This window comes from Oreochromis aureus, linkage group 3 (assembly GCF_013358895.1).
Source record: "Oreochromis aureus strain Israel breed Guangdong linkage group 3, ZZ_aureus, whole genome shotgun sequence".
Lineage (NCBI taxonomy): Eukaryota > Metazoa > Chordata > Actinopteri > Cichliformes > Cichlidae > Oreochromis > Oreochromis aureus.
In genome coordinates, this window is record NC_052944.1 from 19,548,691 (window position 1) to 19,565,730 (window position 17,040).

Genomic DNA, 17,040 nt, shown 5'->3' on the forward strand with positions numbered 1-17,040 from the left:
AGCACCCTTCAGACCATGGGAAGATGGCCTGTTTATTTGTTGTATGTGATTGACATAATTAAATGATAACTAATTAGTAATAATAATTGTGTAATCATTGTATATGATTAATGTTGTGTGTGGAAGTCAGTCAGTAATTAGCAGACCCAGAGATATCCCAATGTACTTTATAGGATTAAAACATGCACATTATAGAATACAGAACAACAACAACAACAATAATAATTATAAATTAAAACAAATACAATGAAAAATGAAAAAAAAAAATACAAATGAAATTGTTGTTGTTGTTTTTTTTTTTTTTTTTTTTTTTTACAAATTACCACACCTCAACACCTTCCATGCCACTTTAAATACACATGCTTAGCAGGGCTCTAGACTAACTTTTTGACATGGGCGCACTGGGGCGCCTAACTTTAAAAATTTAGGCGCACCGGCACAAAAGTTAGGCGCACTCAAATTTTTCAACCGCATCGCTTAACACCGCAGTTTTACATGTGCACTTTCTTTGGGGGCAAGTTGCAGTTCATACATACAATATTCATTTCTAAATTATTAACTAACAAACTTGTGCTTGAAGTGCTTTGTCAATATTGTAGAAAATGTTAAACTTAATCACCATCTTGGCCTGACGACCTGTTTGCTGTTGCATGCTGCTGAAAGGCAGTGGGGAGAGGGGACACTTGGGCAGTGCATTTATTGCAGCATATAATGTGTTTTCTGGATACACTGCTGCTTTTTCAGCATTCAAAGATTGATGGCACAGTGTCAGAGCTGGCTATGAATTTCAGATGGATCAGGCCTTAACTTAACAAAAAAGTTATCAATACTTCTTTTCATCTTTTCTTATTACCCACAGCTACATCCACTTCTGTCGGGCCTAGGCTGCTCCTGCTTCTGATCATTTATCAGTACTGATACACATGAGACTTCATCAGAATTGTGAACATCACAGCAGATGCCTTTGTGTCAAAGTAACTGAGAATAAAACACAGAAAAACATGAAGATTTTCCTGGTCTGGCGTTTTATAGCAGATAACCTTAAAATATTCTGCAATATTCTGCAATTTTGCATAATTTTAAGAAGTTTAAATTTCTTCAGTATTGAACAGCAGAAATTAGGCTTTCTTGTCCGAGGTCATTTAAGTGAAAAAAGAAAAAGACAGCGCTGTAAACAACGGTAGACTGGTGGGTAATAAGCGAATGAATAATGCAGAAAACAGAGATTTGAGGCGGGAAACTGTTCTTGAAGTACAGAGAGAGAGAGAGGGAGAGAGGGAGCTGTGCATGAAGTGTGACTTTTATCGTGGTGGAAGCAAAACAGCAAAAGTAAGAGGAAATTCATGACGACATTGATCAAATGTGAAGCGTAGTTTGCTGCTTCTTTTGCTGCTCGCTCGGCGAATTTTGGTTGGAGAGACAAAACCTGCAGCTCAGAATCAGCGCAAAAAGACGTAAACACAGTGCGGACCCGACGCATCAGAATCGGTGAGCTCCGACAGCGTGTCCGTCTACGTGCTGTCGGGTGAGAAAGCCGAGAAAGAGAAAGCTGATTCTGATGCGTCGGGTCGCTCTGTGTTTATGTCTTTGTGTGGAATCCGCAGTAGCGGTTTTTGATACGGGCGACACGGGCGGTTGCCCAGGGCAGCATCGTGGTGGGGGGTGGCATCACGGGCATCGGCAAAAACCCCCCAAAACAAAACAAAAAAAATTGCTCGTACTCATGCTGCCCCGACATCAGCCAGCGCATATTGGGAAAGTCGTAGGCAACGATCGGTTTTCTATCGCCTATTTGCTGGGAGTAAGGGCGCCCACCGTTTATGGTGCGCCTGCTGCTTATGCACAGGGAGGAGAGGGCGGGCGGCGGGGATTCTCTGGCTGGCTGGAGCAGCATCTAATAATCAACTCGCAAAATAAAACAAAAGAAAAACAAACCAACAAACACGAAAACACCAGACATTATGATACAGACTTATAATTTGCACCGATGTTTTTTCGAAATTCTATACGCGAAAAGTGAGCGCGAGAGCCCTCGGTGCGCCTGCTCGCTGCGGAAGTCAAAGTAAACTTTATTGTCATCTCCGCTACATACAGTACAGCATAAACAAACAATAAATGTAAGAAGAGTAAGAAAATAAATATACACTTTAGGACTCGGGGTAACGGGATCAATAACAATTTAAAATTTATAATTTACAGTTTGATGATTTAAAGTCTCACACACAATCTGTCGAAAGGGGGGCAGCTGCTTCCAAATAGAACACATTTCATTCATAATGATGTAAATCCAAGCCCATTATGTATTCATGATTTGAATCCTGGGTTGTGTGAAATCCCAGAAATACACCTTAGACAAAGTGAATCTGTGAACTAAGGTGCAGGTCTATTAGGTTATGTCGTGGTGATCCTCGAGTTGGGGGATTTGTGTTCATACTGGAGTGGAAAATTAAAACCAATGGAAGATGGACAAGAAAAGTTCAAAGCCATCAGGTGCTCAGTTTAGAAAAAATAGAAAAGGAGAGAAGGAGAAATGAGCAAAAGATACAGGTAAGCAGATGTGTCATTGGATAATGGCAGGTCATCCTGAAACAATCAGAATCAGAATACTTTATTAATCCCTAAGGAAATAATGTGGGTTACAGTTGCTCCAAAAAGAAATGGTAAAAATAGTAACAGTAACAGACTAAACTCCAAACAATACATTATGTTACAGATTTTAATATTAACTAGTCATTGTCAATTGTTGATTTGTCCTTTCTCATTGTATGACAAATTATGATAGCTGTTTGGTAGCCGTTTGCATACTATGCATACTCTCTCTCTCTTCATATGTGTGTGTGTGTGTGTGTGTTTCTCTGGTGAAATTCAGTATGGTTCCGACAACATTTTTATGTTAATGTATAATCCTTAATATGTTTTATGTGCGTGTGTGTGTGGGGGGCGACAGAGGGCGTGTTCGCCCGGGGCGCCAAACAGGCTAGGACCGCCACTGGGAATCCGTGTACCTGCTCTCACTTAATGTTTGGTGGTTGTTGAAATAGTTTTGTGAGCTTTAATCTGAGAATCTGGCGTTTCTGGCAAAACACAGTTATATTTAAAAGTCAATTCAGGATTTAATGAATCGATATCGCTTTATTCAAGCTACTCACCTCTCTCTTCCACCTGCACTTTCAACTGGACCACGGCCAATCAGAGAGGTCCCGCCCCTGACTATCTCTGATTGGTTTAATCCACGATAGGGGCATAATGTGTGTCTGTTGTTGACCACACAGAGAGTTGCAGAGTTTTTTGTTTTTTTGTTACCCGAGCAGTGCGACCAAATATATTTTTTTAGTCGCACCACTGAAAAATTTGGTCGCATTTGCGACCAAATTGGTCGCACTCTAGAGCCCTGCTTAGATACACATGTATACATACATACACACGCATAGCGACAGAGATAAAAATACAGAGATGTGTGTACACATGTATACATGCATACATACACACAAGCAACTATTAATATAATTGCAATATAGATTGATATATACATAACAAATCTATAAGCATGTACATATAGTTGATGTGTTATGAACACGAAAGATAGTCAAAATTCTGACAGTGATGATAACAATAAGAAATTCACCAGACTATGCCTGTTAAGAGATCCACAGCCTACAGGTCTTCAATGGGGTCCCCAGGAAAAAAATTGTAAATGTAAAATAATAAAATAAATATTCTTCTGTAGCAAGTATAACATAAATTATTCTGTAGCAATTACACAAGAATATCCAGTAATGTCACTGCCTACAATTAAACACATTCACTTACCGAAAATCGGGGGCATCTGCTGTGGCAAATGTGTGCAAGCCTTTGACCACAAACTTAGTCACTGCTCGGTGACATTCGTCTATCCTGGCCTGAAAGAAGACGCTAATGGTAGGCTGCATCGAGAACTGCCAGCATCTGAGCCAGCCAGACTCTGTCTCTCTCATCATGGTCATCTAAATGCAGCGCACAGTAATGGCTGGTTTTGTATTAAGGCAGATCGCGCTAACATAATATGCAATGTTAGTTGATTATTTACCTGCCGCATTAACAGGAGAGGACATGCAAACGTTACCGCTGCTGCTGGGTTGGGATTCACGAGTCCGGAGGGGAATTAAAAACACAACATTCATTTAAGGTTATCGTGTGTTTTGTGAGCAAATGCTTTTGCATATTCATAGTGTTTCCTCCTTTAAATGAAATGTCTTTGCAAGTATTGCAAGTTGCCCTGTTGTCATCCGTTCTCGTAAAGTATAACCAAACTTTTGAGCGTTTGAGCCGCTTAGGCGCCTTGCCAGGTAAATGATGCTACGCAACTTCATTCGGGGTGACTGGAATCGATAAGTGAATCGTTTGCAAAAATGGCAAACAATTCCAAGGAATTGGGTTTCGATACCCATCCCTAGTTATGCTATTTTTTAAAGGATGGCTGAGAGTTTTCTAAAGATATATAATCAATTAGGATATTATTTACTTGTGTTCATAGTGATTTTGATTTCCAGTTTAAAAAGGTGACTGTCACTGTGCAGACCGTCAGACACAGAATGGACCCAAAAGACAGATTCAACACTTGTCACGGCGAGTGAGATGAGCCGTGTAGAGATAATGAAGTAGGATCCAAATGCAGGCACTTTGTAAAGGTGAGAAGGTGGTTTATTGAAATACACGGCACAGGGAAAACATGGCAAACGGAGACTAAACTATACTGGAAACAGCTAAACTACGGAGGAGGAACCTGAACACGAACATCACAGACGGCGAGCAGAGGTGGATGACGGTAGACAGCAGGGAGACACACAGATGACGCAGGGTGGATACACAGACGGACCAGCAACTACAAACACAGAAGACGCGACTTAAATACACACAGAGAAACACAAGGAGATTACACACAGGTGGGGAACACAGCTGGGAATAATCAACAAGACGAGACAGGGGTAAAACTGAACACACTCACATGAGACGCGGACCTTCACAATAAAACAGGAAACGAGAACACTACACCAAGACGCAGACCTGACACTGAGAGACAGACAGAAAATGACACATGGAACCTGAACTCACACAAAACATGAGAACACAAATCCTAAATATAAATAAACAGAAACATGGAACTCTAATAACAATAATCATCATCACCATCACCAAAACACCAAGATAACTGAAACACAGTACCAGAGAAACATAAAGAATAATCCATGATGCAAAAGTAAACCAAAACATAATAAACTCAAAATACTGGGTCCAACGGACCCAGAACCGTAACAACACTGACACTTGAGATACATGCAAAAGAGTTTAATTACAAGAACGTGGATTAATGCAATGCTTGTGTACAAGTGCAGTGGCTATTTACAGTTGAGAGTGAACTGACAAGTCATAAATTAACAGTAGTGCACGGGCTGCAAATATATACAGGGGAAAGAACCAATATTGACAGAACTATGGGCAGTGACAAACTCTAATAAGCACAACTATGACGTGAGCAAAGACACTATGACTATGAGCACTAAGGTGGCAATATGTACATGAACGAGGACGTTTATGAGGAAAGATGAAATATGGTAAGTTTGATTCTGTTCATCTGGACGTAGTGTTTTCAGTGGGAGAAACGTTTCGTCATCCAAGTGACTTCTTCAGTCTCAGCTGACTGCAGGTTTCCCCAATCTTATAAACAGTACATTTGCATAATGACTGAAACCAGCCCACTGAAGGAACCAGGGTTTTAATAGTTTTGCAATTTTCATTATTTTTTATTTTTATTTCGTTTTGACTTCAGATTTTCAATTTTATATTAGTTTTAATTAGTTTTTACCAATTGTTTGCTAGTTTAGTTTAGTTTTTATTTTTTTTGAAAATCCTTAGTTTCAGTTTAGTTTTGATTAGTTTCAGTTATAGTTTTAGTTGTGTTTGCAATAAAGTGTAACAAAATCCCAGTTTCATCATATCAGTCATTCTCTTCTGGTTATCCTTGGGTATGTTGCTATTCCAGCTACCATACCCTGCACCCTGGACAGGTCGCCTGTCTGTCGCAGGGCTAACACGCAGAGACAGACAAGTCACATTCCCACCTATGGGTTCTTTAAATAAATAAATAAAGGCAGATGAACAACCATTGATACCAGGCAACTATAAAATGTATATCTTGGCCCCAATGAGACTATTAACTCTTGCAGCACTGGGTGTTAAGGCAATTGACTCACACAGTTATGTAGATATCCCAGTCCTGTTGTCTCGGGATGCATCACGCTGCCTTGCCTGGGGTTAGCTTCTGTTTCTGGGGATGAGGGTTGGGCGTGCTCCCTTACCTTCTCCAGGTAAGCTAGGCTAGGTTAGCCTTCTTGTGTGAGCTTTTCAAGTGCACTTTAAGGTTTGTGGGATTTTTTTCCCTTTAGAAATGTCCCTCATAATTTGTCTCTTTCCACTACAAGACACTTGCTTTATCCAAAACACAGTCATATTCAAAGTAATCCCAAATTGGACTCTGGCGCTTTCTCCAGACTTTTCCTGACATGATTCTGCGCGCGGACGGAGCAGCAACACAGACGACTCAACTAACGTACTGCCACCTGCTGGCATAATGGGACACAGCAAGAAAAAAACCTGGAAACTAAACTTCATTTTCACCCTTGACTATTGTATGACACGCACACATCAACGAAAACTAAACACATTTTTGGTATAAATTCAGTTAATTTTAGTTAGTTTTGTGAACACTCATTACAGTTTTAGTTAGTTTTCCTTTTTTTGTTTTTATTTCTATTTCCGTTAACGAAAATGTTTTTTCACTTCTAGTTTTTGTTATTTCGTTAGTTTTCGTTAACGATAATAACCTTGGAAGGAACAATGGGCTGGGAGTTTAGTTCTTTGATCATTAATATGCAAATTCTCATGACCATTGATCAACAACCACTGATGAATGGCCATGAGTACCATTTACACAGTTGGGGAATGGCTGCAATCACAGCATTGTAAGATGGCGAAAGATGTACCCTCAAGCCCCCTCCTCGATTCAGAGATGGTCTTTCCCTTTTCACGTAAATGGCCTCCTTGACTCCACGCTCAAACCAGCGTTCCTCCCCTGTCCAGGATGTGTACATCCTCATCGTTGAACGAGTGTCCACTGGCCTGTAGGTGTAAATAAACTGCAGAGTCCTGGCCTGATGAGGTTGCTCTTCTGTGTTGTGCCATCCGCTTTGCTAGAGGTTGTTTGGTTTCCCCGATGTATAAATCCTGGCAATCCTCCTGGCAATCCTCCTGGCACTTAACAGCGTACACTATGTTACTCTGTTTGTGTCGGGGGACCCGATCCTTGGGGTGGACCAGTTTTTTTTCGAAGCTAAGAAATTGGGAAAAAACTAGGAGAAGCCAGGGATAAAAGGAACACAGGAGAATGTATAGCAATGTGAGATGATGGGAAGCACAGCTGGGAGAGATCAAGCATAACAACACGGGGAGGAAGCAAAACTAAATACACTAACATAGGACGCAAGACTGTCAAAGTAAAACAGGAAACATGAGACAGGCACAGAGACACGGACTTGATACTGAGACAAGGAGACATGACTGATGAGGGAGACGGGGGATGGTCTGCACACAGGAGATGTATGAACATAGAGACAAGAGAAACTGCACATAAAATGTGGAATACAGTGTAGGCATAGCATAACATAACAGAAGAGAACAGAAACCTAGGGACTAGAAACTATTAAAGTATAATAAGAAAAACAACCAAGAGAGCCAGAACCATGAATAACAATGAATCAAAGAATATTACTTAAACCTGAAACACAAACACTGGGTCACAGACCCAGCACCATGATAACCTTAAGGAACAACTATACTTTCATATAAAAAGAACCCCCCTCAAAATAGTAACTAATACTCAAAATACTAATGAACATACATGAAAATGAAACCAATAAACAAACTAAGAACCAAACAGAGAATAATAAATAAACAGTTCTTTAACAGTTCCTCCTGTGAGCCTTTGGGGTCTGGTATTTTGTGGATTGAGGGGCGGTCACAAGTGGATGTTGTTGGGTTTAAGTCAACCCTGCTGGTAAACAGAAACTGTTACTGAAAGCAACCACACAGACACCACAATAGTTTTACTTGCAAAGGGAGCGTTGGAGAGCAGTGCTGCTACTCGCCTGTCCAAGCAACTCCAACTCCTCTGCGTCCGCCTCACTATTTTATTGACAACAGAGGTTACACATAATTCAGTTAACCACGTGACAGTTTTAAGCAGGCATGTGTGTGTGAGCAAAGTATACACCTGTGCGTGTGTGTGTGTCACTTCCTCACCCTGGTCACCTCTTTCAGCTTATCTGGTGCTACACAGAGATGTTCCCAAGCCAGCTGAGAGATATAATCTCTTCTGGATTTGCCCCTGAGTCACCTCCCGGAAGTATATACCCAGAATACCTCACCTAGGAGGCATCTTATTTAGTGGCCTGAACCACCTTAACTGGCTTGTTTTGATGCGGAAGAGCAGCCACTCAACTCCTCTCGAAAGATTGAGCTCCCCACCCTATCTCTAATGGAGAGCCCAGATACCCTTTGAAGAAAACTCATTTTCTTTGAAAATCCACTCATGGAAAAACTTGGTCATTCCATACATTCATATAGTCGGCCTCATTTTTGGGCACGTAACCCTGCTGAGCCAGGTTAAGCAACCTACTGCCTACAAAGTTTTGCACTGTAGGCACCAGGCATAATAGATGTATCACTTCATCTGTGTCTCTTCTTACAGTACATGTACACACCCATGAATTCATTATTGTCAGGCTGTCCTAAAGATTCCCTGAAAAACCTTCAGTTGATCCAAAATGCTGCATTGAGACTACTGACAGTGACTAGAAAGAGAGAGCATATTTGTCTGATTCTTCTTTCACTGGGTCCTTGTTAAATCCAGACATGAATTTAAAATTCTTTTTCCTCACATACATCTTAAATAATCAGTCACTATATTATCTTAAAGGCCTCAGAGTACCATATCACTCCACTAGAGCACTCTCAGACTGCTGGCTTACTTGTGGTAAGGTATTTAAAATTAGGATGGGAGGCAGAGCCCGGCCTCTCTTCTGTGGTACTAACCCTAAGTTTGGATTAGGGAGAGTGAGGGAGAGAGACACCCTCTACTTTTAAGGTTAGGCTTAAAACTTTCTTTTTTGATAAAGCACATTGTTATAGCTGGATCAGGGGACCCTTCCTTTATTTACAATGCTATAGACCTAGGCTGCTGGGTTTCCCATGATGCACTTTCCTTTTTTTTACTCGGTATGTATTTATACACCTCTTTGCATCTAATTGCTTTGCATTAGTTATTATTAGTCTCTGGCTCTGTACCACAACAACAGTGTGTCTTTTGTTCTGTGTCATTCCCCTCACCCCCAACTGGTCATGGCAGAGAAGGTTTCTTCCTGTTAAAAGAGGGTTTTTGCTTCCCACTCTAACCAAGATCTTGCTCATTGGGGGTTTGATTGTTGGAATTTGCGCTGTATTACTTCAGATTGTAAGGAAGACCTTACAATCTGAAGCTCCTTTAAACTTGAATTAAAATTGAATTGAATGGAATGACTCTGGATCTACTAAAACAACAATAGTGGAAAATGCAACACTTCTTTCTTCAGCAGCTAGTGCAGAAACAACAATCACTGTGAGAATGACAACAACTATTGAAGCACATATATCTGCTCCATATATGTTTGTTAAGAGTTCATCTGCTTATATTACTATTAAGCTCGGTTCAGTGCAGCTTGCCTGTGTTTTGAAAAATTTAAATTGTGATGCTGGTGAAGCAGTTAGTTGTTACTCTAACATATAACAGTCCTTTTGTTATTTGATGAACAAAAGATGATTTAAATTGCACAGTATTTTAAAATGTAGTTGCCTTCATTTACATGCTACCCTTCAAAGAAAAAACAAGATCCAGAACTGCTTTTGCCTTTTCTGGGCCTTAGTTAAAGAGGCTAACTGGAAAACTGTTTTCTGGTGTGATGACTAAAGATTTTTAATCTTTTTGAAAATTGTGGTTAAAGAAGACAGGGATGATCATTCATCGGGCAAGACATGGTCCTCGTGAGCGCACATCTCATAGGTGACTTGTGAGGACAACATCAGTGTGAAATTTCAGGGTAACATGTTAAATAGTCACATCAGAATGTAATTGGTACTCACTGGTCTCATTTTCCATTCAGAAGGTTATGAAAGGATCTTTTTTAAATAAAATCATGGTCTTTTTCCAAAGCTACCCTAGACATTTTCAGGCCTAAACAGCAAAGACGGTGATAAAAGAAAATTACAGAAAGAAAATTTCTGTGCACATAAATTCAACTCACTAAAGAAAACCCAAGCAAGAAACAAATAAATGATATAGAAAAAGAAATAGTGCTCATTGAAACAAACTTCCTTGAAACTTAATCCAACACTGAAATTGAATTTTTAGCAAGCTTCACTACCTGTTGACCTAAAATGGATTCAGTATTTAAATCAATTTGCATGACTTATAACTACTTTGAATAACAGCTCGAGGTTAGAAATATTTATATTTATTATGACTTCCAAGGAAGTGCTTTTGTAATACAAAGTTCACCACTGACTCATGGAACAAAAGAAGGGTGTATGATAAGGGACAACGCAAATATATATTGACAGGTAGAATATTTGTTCTTCATTAAGGTCTTTCAGCTTTTCGGTTCGTGGTATATGTATGTGGACAGTTGCATAAGGTAAAAGGGTTGCAATTTAGACATATCACAGATAAACATCAGATGAGAATCAGTAACTTTTCAACTTCTATTCTCATTTTGGGTAAGTCAATTTCTTATTATTTCTACCGACATAGGCGAATGTCTTGGAAATGAAAAATAAGCACATATTTAAGAAAATTACTGATTTAAAGTTAGATTACAATCTAGAAACTCCCATATTTTTCTGTTTTTGCATGAGATTATCTACTGACATTGTTGTTTCTATGATACAACTTGTCATACTTGTGCAATCCAGCATGAAAGTTTAATGAAAATGACATGTTCTTCATTTTTGTGATTGAGTATTTCATGTTAAAAGGATTTTATGTGCTTTATTTTTCAGTACTGTAAAATTCAAGTATATATCATTCATAAATAGTCACTATTGTCCTTTGCAAGTTGAAATTTTTTGTTAGTGTGTACTCAAATATGACTCTTTGCATAAGTACTCGACTTCTTTTTTCTTCATATTTCGCATGACCAATATGCAAGTTACAGAAGTTCTGTGCCAAGTTACATAATTTGATTTATTTTGATAAAAGACTAGTGAAAATCTCATTCTTTAAATTTTTAAAACCTTTTGACATACTCATGTATATAAACACACAAAGGTAATAAACATCGCCGCAGATTTCAATATGCGGAAAAATGCCTTGAAAAGGGAACAAACTATCATTTTTCCAAAAAATATATCTAGTCACTATTTGATAAATGAAGCTAAAATTTATCAGCTGTCATTATATATGTTTAAACTTTATACCGTCAAATTTATGCCGTCAATCTATGTGATTTGGAGATGGTTGCGCAGCAAATGTTCCAAAAAGTAGCTGATTTGAGATGGAATAACTTAAATGTCATAAGCAAACAGGTAATGTACATGTTTACAAATCTTATTAGTTTGTGTTTGTTTGAACGCCACATCAGTGAAAACTGATGTTTAACAAAAGTAAAGTTTACATTTTGTCAAAGTTAAAACAGACAAAAACCACAAATAGCACAAAATGTTATAATTTCACAGTATTAGTGGTTACATCTTTTATGAGGGTTCACTACAGTGGATATTACTTTTTGATTTGACTGATTTTTTAAGCCCTGGTTTGGAGCTGGGATGAGACAAAATACCTTTGGTGTATATGAGGGATTTAGTATAAAACAATCTACCAAATCACACAAGCTGAGCAATGGACTGTTGTGATCTCCTGTGAATAAACGAGCAGCCAGTTTATTAGTATTTATTTATTTTTTGTGACAACAGTGGAGAAATAAATGTATTATGTGAGTTATAGATTAAAAATATGTTTTCACATGATGAATAAATGTATTGTTTAATTTTACAGGTTAAATGGAAAGCAGAATGATTGTTGAATGGCTTATATCTACGTTCTTGATTTTAATGGGTAAGATGGTGGCATATACAAACACAGCAACAATCATCCCTGTGATATTCCTGTAATTTTCTGATCATTTACATCTATCACCTATACAGGAAGGTGTACCACAGCACCTCCAACAACTGCTACTACTCCTCTAAGTAGTCCCACATCTGCTCTAACAATCACAACAGCAGGAACACCGACCACATCTGTAGCCACAACCACTGGACCTTTGACAATTAGATATGTTGTTTTCAGATCCATTCAAAGCAATTTTACAGCAAACTTGTTGAATTCATCATCTGAAGCTTTTAAAAGTCGATGTTCATCAATAAAGGCGCAGGTGAGTGTTATCTGTAAGGTTAGTGTACAAGACTTTATCTGATCATGAAGGTAATGCAAATATTCAAATACTAGTTTCTTCTCATTGTTTTCACATGAAGGTGGTAAAAAAAATATAACTTAATTTATATAGAATAAGTACAAAGTCTTAGGAAAAAATTCAAAAATTTCCATAAGAACTAAGCGCCAGGACAACTGTCCTGAATGAATGATTGAGAAGTTCAAACTACAGCTACGTGACAAATTAATGAAAGGCACCAGACCACCTTATGGTGCTAAAAGTACTTCAATATGCTATTGAACTGATTGTTCAATGCATTTTTTAAGGCACATGCAGCTCCAGCAGAAGTGTTTTAAGTATTTATGAAACACTTCAAACACAGCTATCATTGTCAGCTCACACTGAAATAAAATCCATAATTCATAAGGGTTCACTAAAGGAAGAACAATGCAGAATGTGGATTATTTGGACTTCTAAGCATTTGTCACTGAAGTTGGAGGCAAAGTCATGTGCTTACCTAATAGAAAGCAGAAAGTCTGCTTAAAGAATATAATTCACATAAAAAAAAAACCCTAAATAAATTTGACTGATTAAGAGCAGAAACAAGTCAAGAGGAGAACCTTTGCTAGCAAGGTTATAAAACTTGGAAAACCTTTTTGCCAAGCTTTACACATCCAGGGATGGATAATTCATCCAGTGGTGTTTAGCTAATTGACCTACAGTCTGTTTTACTTGAAGTCAGTATTATTGCTGGATTCTTATTGTTCTCTCAATGGAGAAAAGCTCTTAAACTTGGTTAAGAGTGGTCTTAAGGCTTGTTCTCACTGAATATGTCTTCATATTTGAACAAAGATTTTCAGTGATGAAGTTTAATTAATCCAGATATAGATTCTCTTTCACTCACCTGTCTACTGTCTTTCCCATCTTCACCTAATCCATTGAACCTGACTTTATAGCACTTCTTCAACACCAAACACACTACATTTATCTCACTGAATAAGGAAGAATCATTGCAAAACTGCACGCAGTAATTTAACTACTTAAATTTAAAATGGTAGCTTTGTGGTAAGCACTGTTATTTCATGGTAAAAAGGTCCTGAGTTTGAATCTTGGGTCTTTCTGTGTGGAAATTGCATGTTCTCTCCATTTTACCATGAGTTTTCTCCAGGTGCTCTGGCATCCTCCCACAGGCCAAAGACATATCAGTGCAATTAGATTTTACATCAATGGGGAGTGTGTGGAGAGGGTCCACACCTTCCGGTTCCTTGGTGTCCTCATCTCTGCTGACATGTCCTGGACAGACAACATCTCAGCGGTCGTCAAGAAGGCCCAACAGCGGCTGCACTTCCTGAGAGTCCTCAGGAAGTATAAGCTGAACTCCAACCTGCTGCTGACCTTCTACTGCTCGTCCATTGAGAGCCTGCTAACCTACTGCATCACGGTATAGTACGGCAGCTGCACCAAAGCGGATAGAGTGAGGCTTCAGAGTGTGGTCAAGACAGCACAAAAGATCATCGGCTGCCCTCTCCCCTCCCTGATGGACATTTATTCTTCCTGCTGCCTCAGCAGAGCAGCAAACATTATCAAGGACAGCTCCCGCCCTGGCTTCAACATGTTCAGCCTGCTTCTCTCAGGGAAGCGCTACAGGTGCATCAGCACAAAAACCCACAGACTCAAAAACAATTTCTTCCCCAAAGCCATAACCACCCTGAAAACACAGTGCCCCCCCCCCCACCCAATTCTTTTTTTTTTCCTTTTCTTCCCACTTCCTCTATGGACCACCACTGTGCAATACCAATTCTATGTGCAATAACCCAACTGTATATACACAACACTATTTATTACATATTACTTTTTTAAAAAACCGGCTTGTATATTTGTACATTTTATATATATATATCTTTTTCCCTCTGTTAATACTGTCCATATGTATATAGCGCTGCAGAACTGTGCCACCCCCCAGCATGTTTGCACTGAGTAGGAGATGCTCTGTATCTCATTTTACAACTGTATAGTGACAATAAAGGCATTCTATTCTATTCTATTCTATTCTATTCTATTCTATTCTATTCTATTCTATTCTATTCTATTAACTGGTGTTTCTAACTTGCCCATACTGTGCATCTTGAAATTATTCACGGCGCTGGACTTGTTCCATTTTATTTGTCATTTTACGGCCTTATTGCAAAATGGATTATATTCATTTTCACCTCAAAATTCTATACACATTGCAGTACTTTATTTACAGTCTTTGCCATGACATTTGTGAATATGAGTGTGAATGGTTGTCTGTTTCTGTCTGTGTTAGCTCTGTGATCTACCAGAGCTACTCTCTGTACGGGTCAAGACCTCACCTTTTTTCTTTAAATAGTCTTCTGTTAATGTATTTCACCATACAATATACATCACGTACACAAACAGCTAAACCTGATTTTAAGAAAATCTGCTTTGTGTCTGCAGATTGAACCTGCTTACAGAAACACGTTCCCTTCTTCCTTTGTCTCCTTGGCCGTTGTGAGCTTCAGGTAATTTCAGTATTTTGACATATAATGTTAAGAGTACTGACCTAACGCCCTAAATATTCAAAACTACCGTTTTTGTGTCTGCATTCACAGGCAGGGATCAGTCATCAACACCATAGAACTTCAGTTTGTAAACTCATCTGTTCCAAATGACACTGAGATTAGAAATGTTTTGATCAGTACAGCCTCAAATGTGACAGGCTTTGACATCGAAACGACCTCTGTCAATGTCAGTGACACATGTGAGTAACATTTCGTGATTTTTGATCAAAAAGTCTCAAAGGTTTTACAGGGACTCAGTTAAATGTTTTATGACCATTTTGTCCTCATTTTAAATCTACCACAGTTACCCCAACAACAAACACATCAACAACATCAACGACCACAGCAACTCCAACAACTACTACATCTGCTGCAACAACTACTGCAGCTACTGCAACAACTACTACATCTGCTGCAACAACTACTGCAGCTACTGCAACAACTACTACATCTGCTGCAACAACTACTGCAGCTACTCCAGCAACTACTACATCTACTCCAACAACTACTGCAGCTACTCCAGCAACTACTACATCTACTCCAACAACTACTACATCTACTCCAGCAACTACTACATCTACTCCAACAACTACTACATCTGCTCCAACAGCTACTACATCTACTCCAACAACTACTACATCTACTCCAGCAACTACTACATCTACTCCAACAGCTACTACATCTACTCCAACAGCTACTACATCTACTCCAACAACTACTACATCTACTCCAACAACTACTACATCTACTCCAACAACTACTACATCTGCTCCAACAGCTACTACATCTGCTCCAACAACAACTACTACATCTACTCCAACAGCTACTACATCTGCTCCAACAGCTACTACATCTACTCCAGCAACTACTACATCTACTCCAACAACTACTACATCTACTCCAACAGCTACTACATCTACTCCAACAACTACTACATCTGCTCCAACAGCTACTACATCTGCTCCAACAACAACTACTACATCTACTCCAACAGCTACTACATCTGCTCCAACAGCTACTACATCTACTCCAACAACAATTACTACATCTACTCCAACAGCTACTACATCTACTCCAACAACAACTACTACATCTACTCCAATAGCTACTACATCTACTCCAACAACAACTACTACATCTACTCCAACAGCTACTACATCTGCTCCAACAGCTACTACATCTACTCCAACAACTACTACCTCTACTCCAACAACTACTACATCTACTTCAGCAACTACTAGATCTACTCCAACAGCTACTACATCTACTCCAACAACTACTACTACATCTACTCCAACAGCTACTACATCTGCTCCAACAGCTACTACATCTACTCCAACAACTACTACCTCTACTCCAACAACTACTACATCTACTTCAGCAACTACTAGATCTACTCCAACAGCTACTACATCTGCTCCTACAACTACTACATCTACTCCAACAACAACTACTACATCTACTCCAACAGCTACTACATCTACTCCAACAACTACTACATCTGGACCAACAGCTACTACATCTACTCCAACAGCTACTACATCTACTCCAACAACTATTACATCTGGACCAGCAGCTACTACATCTACTCCAACAACTACTACATCTGGACCAACAGCTACTACATCTACTCCAACAGCTACTACATCTACTCCAACAACTACTACATCTGGACCAACAGCTACTACATCTGCTCCAACAGCTACTACATCTACTCCAACAACTACTACATCTGGACCAACAGCTACTACATCTGCTCCAACAGCTACTACATCTACTCCAACAACAACTACATCTACTCCAACAGCTACTACATCTACTCCAACAACTACTACATCTGCTCCAACAACAACTACATCTCCTCCAACAACTACTATATCTCCTCCAACAGCCACTACATCTGCTCCAACAACAACTATATCTACTCCAATAACAACTACATCTACTCCAACAACTACTACATCTGGACCAACAGCTAC

The 17,040-nt window shown here is 39.2% G+C and overlaps 1 long non-coding RNA gene across 1 annotated transcript; it reads left to right on the forward strand.

Moving 5' to 3' along the window:
• Positions 1–14,981: 14,981 nt before the first annotated feature.
• On the forward strand, positions 14,982–15,438 carry LOC120438929. The gene is made up of 3 exons (XR_005612257.1): positions 14,982–15,022; positions 15,113–15,261; positions 15,366–15,438. It is a non-coding gene; the product is annotated as an uncharacterized LOC120438929 (long non-coding RNA).
• Positions 15,439–17,040: the final 1,602 nt, after the last annotated feature.